The sequence below is a fragment of the Penaeus chinensis genome, chromosome 36, assembly GCF_019202785.1.
Source record: "Penaeus chinensis breed Huanghai No. 1 chromosome 36, ASM1920278v2, whole genome shotgun sequence".
NCBI classification, from domain to species: Eukaryota; Metazoa; Arthropoda; class Malacostraca; order Decapoda; family Penaeidae; genus Penaeus; species Penaeus chinensis.
Genome location: NC_061854.1, coordinates 9,560,698 through 9,569,285, shown reverse-complemented (window position 1 = coordinate 9,569,285; position 8,588 = coordinate 9,560,698).

Here is an 8,588-nt window from a genome sequence, read left to right as displayed (position 1 = left end):
CTCCACTCTCTTCTCTCTCTCTCTCTCTTCTCTCTCTCTCTCTCTCTCTCCTCTCTCTCTCTCTCTGTCTGACTCCCCCCCCCCCCTCCTCTCTCTCCCCTTCACTCTCTCTCCCTCCTCTCGTCCTCGTTTCAACCCCTCTTCTCCTTTTCTCCCTCTCTCTCTCCCCTCTCTCGCTCCCCTCTCTCCTCCCCTCGTCTCTCCCCCCCCCCCTCTCTCTCTCTCTCTCTCACTTCTCTCTCTCTCTCTGTCTCTCCTCTTCATTCTCCTCTCATCCTCTCTCTCTCTCTCTTCTCTCTTCCTCCTCATCCGCTCTCTCTCCTCGTCTTCTACTCCCCCCCCACCTCTCTCTCCTCGACATCTCATCTTCTCTCGCTCTCTCCTCTAACCAACGCTCTCTCTCGTCTCTCCCTCCTCTTCACTCTCTCTCTCTCTCTCTCGCTCTCCTCTCACCTCTCTCCCTCTCATCTCTCTCTTCGTTCTCTCTCTCCCTCTCATCCCTCCTCTCTCTCTCTCTCTCTCTCCTCTCTCATGCTCTCTTTTATTCAAAGACTGCATGCTTGTGACCGCTTACACTCATCAGTATGTGTGCAAGAGTTAAAACGTTTCTATTTACCTTCCTTTTTGTACTTTTTTCTTTCCCTCTTTCCTTCCCTCCTTCACTTCGATTTTGCATTCAACACTACACTACACTTTCATCCACATACCATCATGCTTTACTGGCTCTCTGCAGTAGCATGAAGCAATTTCGAGCGACTGAGGCCTGGCGAACTTTGCAACATAGTCTTTGTACCTGGGGGTGGGGGGGGGGGGTGCTTGCTCGGCATTCCTTCTCTTACTTGTTCCCTGTCTACCTTCTCTTTATATTTCTTGTACTTCGTCTCTCTTTCGGTTTCGTATCCATTTTTTGTTCTCTCTCTCTCCGTTTTTGTCTTTCTTTCTTTAATTTCTTTCTCTCTCTCTCTCTCTCTCTCTCTCTCTTTCTTTCTCTATCTCTGTCTCCTTTCTCCCTCACTTCCTATTCCCTCCCTCCTTCTCTGCCTTCAACCATCCCTGACCCCCTGCCTGTCTGTCTTTTTCCTCTGCTCCCTCCCCCTCTTCCCATCTCGTTTTTCTATCTTTCCTTCCCTCCTCCTCTTTCTCTTCTTTCTCTCTATCTTTCTCCCTCTCTCTTCCATCCTTCTCTCTCTTCCTCCCACTCCCTCTCTCTACCATTACCTCTTCCCCAACCTTCTCCCTTCTCTTCCTTTCTCCCTCTCTCCTTTTCTTAGCCTGAGGGATAGAGTGAGATGAGGAATTAATGCAAAGAGGGGGGAGGGGTTAAGGGGGAAGGGGGAGGTCAAAAGGAGAATGAATAGCAATCTATTTTTCCTCAGGTCGCCAAGGTCCACGAATGGGCAACTTAACCTTTGAGTGTTTTCTTTGTCCGTTTAGACTCAAGGGTAACAACCTTTAAGAAATTCTCCAAGTTGGTTGTGTGTTCATTCTCCACAGTCGGTCGGTTATCCTGTCTTGCTCCCCCCCCCCCCCCCCCTGTGAGGTTAACGGGGAAGTAATGAAGTGGAAAAAAGGAAGAACAGTGATTTTGTTATGGTGTTGTTGAAGCTTTTGGGGTGTATGGTTTTTTATCACTTTTAATTCATGATTTGTTGTATTATTTTTCGTTACTTTTCGATCTGTTATTATCTGTCGGTTTGACCGGCTTGCTCTTTCCTGCTCTTCCTCCTCTTCCCGGTATCTATCTATCGAATTCTGTCTGTATATATGTATGTCTATCTGTCTGTATCTGTCTGTCTGTATCTCTCTCTCTCTCTCTCTCTCTCTCTCTCTCTCTCTCTCTCTCTCTCTCTCTCTCTCTCCCTCCCTCTCTCTCTCTCTCTCTCTCTCTCTCTCTCTCTCTCTCTCTCTCTCTCTCCCTCCCTCCCGCTCTCTCTCTCTCTCTCTCTCTCTCTCTCTCTCTCTCTCTCTCTCTCTCTCCCTCCCTCCCTCCCTTTCTTTCTTTCTCTCTCTCTCTCTCTCTCTCTCTCTCTCTCTCTCTCTCTCTCTCTCTCTCTCTCTCTCTCTCTCTCCCTCTAACCCCCCCTTTCTCTCTCTCTCTCTCTCTCTCTCTCTCTCTCTCTCTCTCTCTCTCTCTCTCTCCCTCCCTCCCTCCCTTTCTTTCTTTCTCTCTCTCTCTCTCTCTCTCTCTCTCTCTCCCTCTAACCCCCCCTTCTCTCTCTCTCTCTCTCTCTCTCTCTCTCTCTCTCTCTCTCTCTCTCTCTCTCTCTCTCTCTCTCTCCCTCCCTCCCTCCCTTTCTTTCTTTCTCTCTCTCTCTCTCTCTCTCTCTCTCTCTCTCTCTCTCTCTCTCTCTCTCTCTCTCTCTCTCTCTCCCTCTAACCCCCCCTTTCTCTCTCTCTCTCTCTCTCTCTCTCTCTCTCTCTCTCTCTCTCTCTGTCTTCCTTTCCGGTTTCCCCTTCCTTTCATCCTATCCGCTATCTATCCCTCTCATCCCCCTCCTACTCCTCCCCCCTCCACCGCATTTCCTTAACCACCTTCCACCCCTCCACCCTTCCCCCCTTCCAACCTTCCACCCTTCCACCCTTCCACCCTTTCACCCTTCCACCCTTCCACCCTTCCACCCCTCCACCCTTCCACCCTTCCACCCTTCCACCCTTCCACCCCTCCACCCTTCCCCCCTTCCACCCTTCCCCCTTCCACCCTTCCCCCCTTCCAACCTTCCACCCTTCCACCCTTCCACCCTTTCACCCTTTCACCCTTCCACCCTTCCACCCTTCCACCCCTCCACCCTTCCCACCCTCCACCCTTCCACCCCTCCCCCCTTCCCCCCTTCCCCCCTTCCCCCCTTCCCCCCTTCCACCCTTCCACCCTTCCACCCTTCCACCCTTTGCCCTCTCCGCATTAATTCCAGCGATATGCCAATTAGCCGCGTAAAGGGTTCTAATTAAAATAATAAAAGGAAATTGCTTCAATCAAAAATTTTAGGGGCCTTCCAATGACCAAATGGAAGCTGTTCAGGGTTGTCCTGCGTTGGATTTTTGCATTGAGGCTCACGCGGAGAGATCATTTGCATAGTCATTGCTGTTGTGTCGGTTGGCGTTATGATTATAGTCTCGGTAATGATAATGATCAGGATGATAAGACTACTTTTGATGCTAATGCTAATGATGATAATTATGTTGATGATAATGATAATGATCATGATACTACTCTTAATGATAATGATAATGATGATATTACTCCTGATGATGGTAATGATGATAATACTACTTTTGATGATAATGATGATAATGATGATAATTATACTGCTCTTAATAATAATGACAATATTACTCTTGACTGTTATTAGAACTAATTTGCATAATAATTGCACTTGTGCCTGCTGTCCTAATGATAATCATCATGGGAACGAAATATTGATGACATCTTACTCATGATGACAATTATTATCATCACCACTATCATCTTCATCGCTGTCTGTCTCATAGTATTGTTCTTCCCCTTCTTACCCCTTTTACTCTCTCTCTCTCTCTTATACCTTCTTATTTCCACCGTAAATATTATCCTCATCATCATCACAATTATCTCCCGGATTGTTACTTTATAATGATTGGTTTTACGTAATTTCACGAAATCGTAAAATCCAGAGTGAAGAAACACACGAGGTAGAATCTTCATTAAAGCGAAGTTGGGTGTTTTATGAGTCGTTAAAGACGATTAATGTTCCGTAACTTTCGAGAATGGAAGATTGGGAAGAAAATGATGAAGGAGAAAAATGGAAAGAGTGAAAGAAAGAAGAAATTGAAAGATAATAGAGAGAGAAAAGAAGAGGAGGAAAGATAAATACTAAGAAAATAAGAGAGATAAGTGATTCGGATAAAAAGGATAGAGGTTTCGTTTACAGTAAAAAAAAAAGGTCCTTTGGGAGGCTGAGGTTATGGTTAATTAGATTTCCCTTTTGAATTCCACTTATTCAGCCGAGAATGAATAATGTAATGAAGAAGAAATGACCAGGAACACACACACACACACACACACACACACACACACACACACTCATGTATGTGTCTCAGCTCTCTTTTCCTGTGTACCCACCTATCTATTTACAAATGTACGAACATGTTCAATAAAGGTGCGTATGTTGTGTGGCTAAATGAACGCGTATGCTAGGTTGTGGTATGTTTGTTTATGTCTTTTTGAACGGTTTTCTACACACACAAAAACATACATACACACCGTTAGTCGCCTGTACGCGTTCATTTGCAATTCTGATTTCGATTTTTTATGAAGATAATGTAGAAGTAAACGTTTCAATGTTCTACAGAAACTGCAGGAAATTGTGTGTAATGGCTATATCTCCTCTGCAGTATGGGAAGCAGGGCAGGTGAGAGCGTGCCCGTATCTTATTTCAAACTCGTGCGGAACATGTTTAAACATTTTAAAAAAATCTTTTAGCGGGAACATAAAATTCAAAATATCTCCCAGGTCCATTCATTTTCCCACAAACGATGTTGTAACATGCATATTTTCATTTAAATACACGCGTGAACTCATCACACACACACGCACACATGTACACATTGACACAGACACACTCGCGCGCGCAAGCGCGCTTTATTTTCTGCTGTTTGTCTAAATTTATATAAATGCGATTTGTGTTCACGTGTAAAAATATCAACAATTACAAAAAAGAGAAAAGCACAAATTGAGTAGAAAAATGATACAAAGAAGAAAATAAAACAGACACGGAAACTAAGAATTAGATAAAGTATTCCAAAAAAAAGAGGGTTTGAAAGAACAACAAAAATCACAAACAAACAATAAAAAAAAACCTGAAAAAAAGCAAAATGGTATTATCCCAGAAAAAAAAACCCACCTCAAAGTTAGCGGTCTTCCTTAATAATCCATTTCTACCCCCCCCCCCCCCCGCCCCCAACCTCTCTCTACTTCGTTCGCATCATCATACATAAACAGAACCCAGAAAGACCCTCCAATTTGCATATAAAGACATGCCCTTGTTTATATCCAGCACACTCCACACGAACTACAATGGAGATGAATAATTGGACGATGGATGAAAGAGAGAAAAATGGCATGGATGAGAGAAGAAAGGAAGGGAATGGAGGGGAAAGGGGAGAGTGAAAGATGGAAATGGGAGAGAGAAGGAAGGAGAGGAGAGAGAAAGGGTTAGAGAAGAGAAAAAGGGAGAGAAATAGAGCGGAAGGGGGGAGGGAGGAAGACGATATAAAAGAAACAGCGAGGCGAGAAGCATGTGATAAAAGAAAGAAGAAAGAAGAGAGATGAAGGGCGAGACAAGAAATGAGGGAAACGAGAAGGAAGACAAAGACGAAGTAGAAGAGAAAAGAAGAAAAGGAAATAAGGAGAATCTGGGGGGAAAAGAAGTCTGGGATGAAAGAGAGAAGGAAAGAGGAAAACGAAGAAAAGAGAGTAAGACGGAATGGACAAACCAAGATATAAGGGAAATGAAAGGGGAAAGAAAAGATGAGAAAAAGGAGAAATGAAGGAAGGGTAATAACGGAGAGAGAAGTGAAAAGGGAAGGGGACTAGAAAATGGGATGGAAGAGGGGAAAAGAGTAGGAAATGAATGGGAAGGCAGGGAATGATGAGACGAAAGAGAGGAGAAGAGAGACGAAGAAATGAAGGAGGGGGAGAACGATGGGGAGCGAGAGATAAGGAAAATAAATGGGGGAAAGAAGAGCAAATGCAAAAAAGATGTGAATGGATGGAGAAAAAGAGAGAGACACGAGAAGCATGTAAAAGGAAGGTAAAAAGGAAAGGATACGAATGGAAGGGAAATAAAGAAGGGAGATGGGAAAAACTCCATCATCACGAAGGAAAAAATGAGGGAGAAATGAGGAACTTCTTGAAGAACAAGAAGGTAGTGCTACTCTCTCCAGGGACGGACGTGCTCGTAATAGAAAGCCTTAGTAAAGAAAAAAAAGAAAAGAAAAAAAAGTAAAGCAAAAAGGGGAGAAGGAAAGATGAAGAAGAAGAAGAGAGAGAAGAAGAAGAAGAAGGAGAAGAGAAGAGGAAGTAGAAGAGGAAGAGGAAGAAAAAGAAGTAGATGAAGAAGAAAATGAAGATGACGATGAAATAGAAGAAAAAAAAAGAAGCAATTGAAAAAGAAGAAGAAGAAGGAGAAGAAGAAGAAGAAGATGAAGAATAAAACAACACATGAAGAACAAGAAAAACAAGAAGAAGAAGAAACTCAAACACGCAAATAACAGATTATTCACCACATCTAATCTACCTCCACATGTCCATACTTAATCTACCATATCTATATCTTATTCATTTACTCCAAAATGACTCCCTCTTTCTTTCGTACCCAGATTGCCCGGTGGTAAAGAGACGAGAGCGAGGCACATTGTTCGCGTTAAGTTTGCTAACTGCAGTTCGCTGGGGAAGAGGGATGCTGGCAGAACCGCTCAGATTGCTTTACGCCGGGAGTGCTGGGGGAGGGGGGGGGGGGGGGGGGGCTGATTTGCTATGCAGATTCCACGCACGCATGCATACATATACAGGCTGATGGACTGGTAGACAGACAGATACGTGTATATATACACACATATATATATACACATACATACTTGCGCACACACACACACACATATATATATATATATATATATATATATACACCTACTGATGAACGGTATTCAGAGTTGACAAATAAGGTATCAATGAGAATTAAAATCTGCACAATACAATGTATTTAACCGGTTTCAGTTATATCTTCGTCAGAAAGATCTAATGGAAACAGGTTACATACATCTCTTGTATTTTGAAGATATTCATTCTCATTCATACCTTTTCTACATACATACATGCATACATACATAATTATATGCATATCTATACATGTATTCACACACACACACACACACACACACACACACACACACACACACAGACTTTGACATATACAATTTACGGAAGGCTCGGGAGCAGAACATTTTTCTTCGTTCTCATAAGATTAATAAAGTATATAAGCTGCCTCGGAAATTGCAAAAAAACGTCACCTAATATGAAAGATTTCAAAGCTAACCCGACGGAGACCCAATGGAGCGGAAAATGGCAAACGAAAATACATTCTTTTGTCGGCTGGTGATAAACCGAGTGGAAATTTGGAGGGAACATTTTTTGGCGTCTCTTCCGTGAAATTGAACTTGCCTTTTCGGTCGATTATATCATCCTGTTTACCGGTATGTGTGCAAAAATCCGATAGCGAGTACAGTCAGATTTATTTTGTTTAATCAATATGTTGCTTTGTTTAAAGATAATTATACATACTTACAGAAGAATCTACAAAATTTCGCTCCACTATAGATAAATGATGACGTCACTGGGATGAAAAGAAAACGGGAAGATTTTACACCGGTCCATATTTCACGGCACAAGCTACGTCTACTAACCTCATTTAATTCCCGGTGAAATATTCGCGCCATAAATATGTGATGGCAATTAATCACTGACTAATACAACGCCCTTTCTGACCTGAGTGCCCCTCCCATTTTATTTCTTGACCATTTTTTTTTGGGCTATTCTCGCTCTTTCTTTCTGTCTTTCTCTCTCTACCTCTCTCTACCCCCCCCCCCCTCTCTCTCTCCCTCTGTCTGTCTGTCTGTCTGTCTGTCTGTCTGTCTGTCTGTCTGTCTCTCTCTCTCTCTCTCTCTCTCTCTCTCTCTCTCTCTCTTTTGTGTTTAACATTAGGTTTTATCTTTCTTTATAATTTATTTCTGTCTGCTTACCTCCCTATCTATCTGTCTGCCTGATTCTTTCTCCCTTTCGCTCTGTCTGTTTCTGTTTCATATTTTGTTTAAGTCCGCTTGTCTGTCTGCAAATCTGTTTGTGTTTGTCTTTCATTCTGTCTTTTCGTCTGTGTGTCTATCAACCTTCCTTTCTGTCTGTGTGTCTATACACATCTCTTTACTTCTCTGTCCTTCTGTCTCTCCGTCTGTCCCTCCATCCCCTGATTCAATTACATGTTTTTCTCATTTCAATCCCCCCCCCCCATCTTTTTTTTTTTTTTAACTTAATCACCCAGAGGTTTAATCAAGTGCTAATGGCATTAACTCTTGTCTCTGGCACGAAATATATTTGCATTCTTCCACCTAATTTGCGCCGAATTTCCAACAGCTGGCAACTTACTCTCCAGCCTCCTCTTTCCATTGGCGATTCGGATATTCAGCGTCGTCCGGATGAGGGCTCGATACTGAACGAATTGTCTCTAGAATAACGTAGGGGATGGAGGAATAGACGAATAGGTGGTGTATTTGTTTGTGTGTGTTTTTTTTTTGTTTTTTTTATCTTTATGCTCTCCCCTTCAATGTTTTTTGTGTGTTTTTTTTTAGATGGTTGTTTGTGAGGAAAACGATTGGAGGTGTCGAGTGTATTTCTTTAATGTAATTTTCGAGATTTATTTTACACTTTTTTTTTTTCTATTTCTGTTTCTTGTTTTTTTCATTATATATATATATATATATGTATATATATATTTCTTCCTTTCTTTCCCTTTCGTTTCTCTCTTCTTTTCTTTAGCTTCTCTTTGTTTTTTTTATCTCTCTCC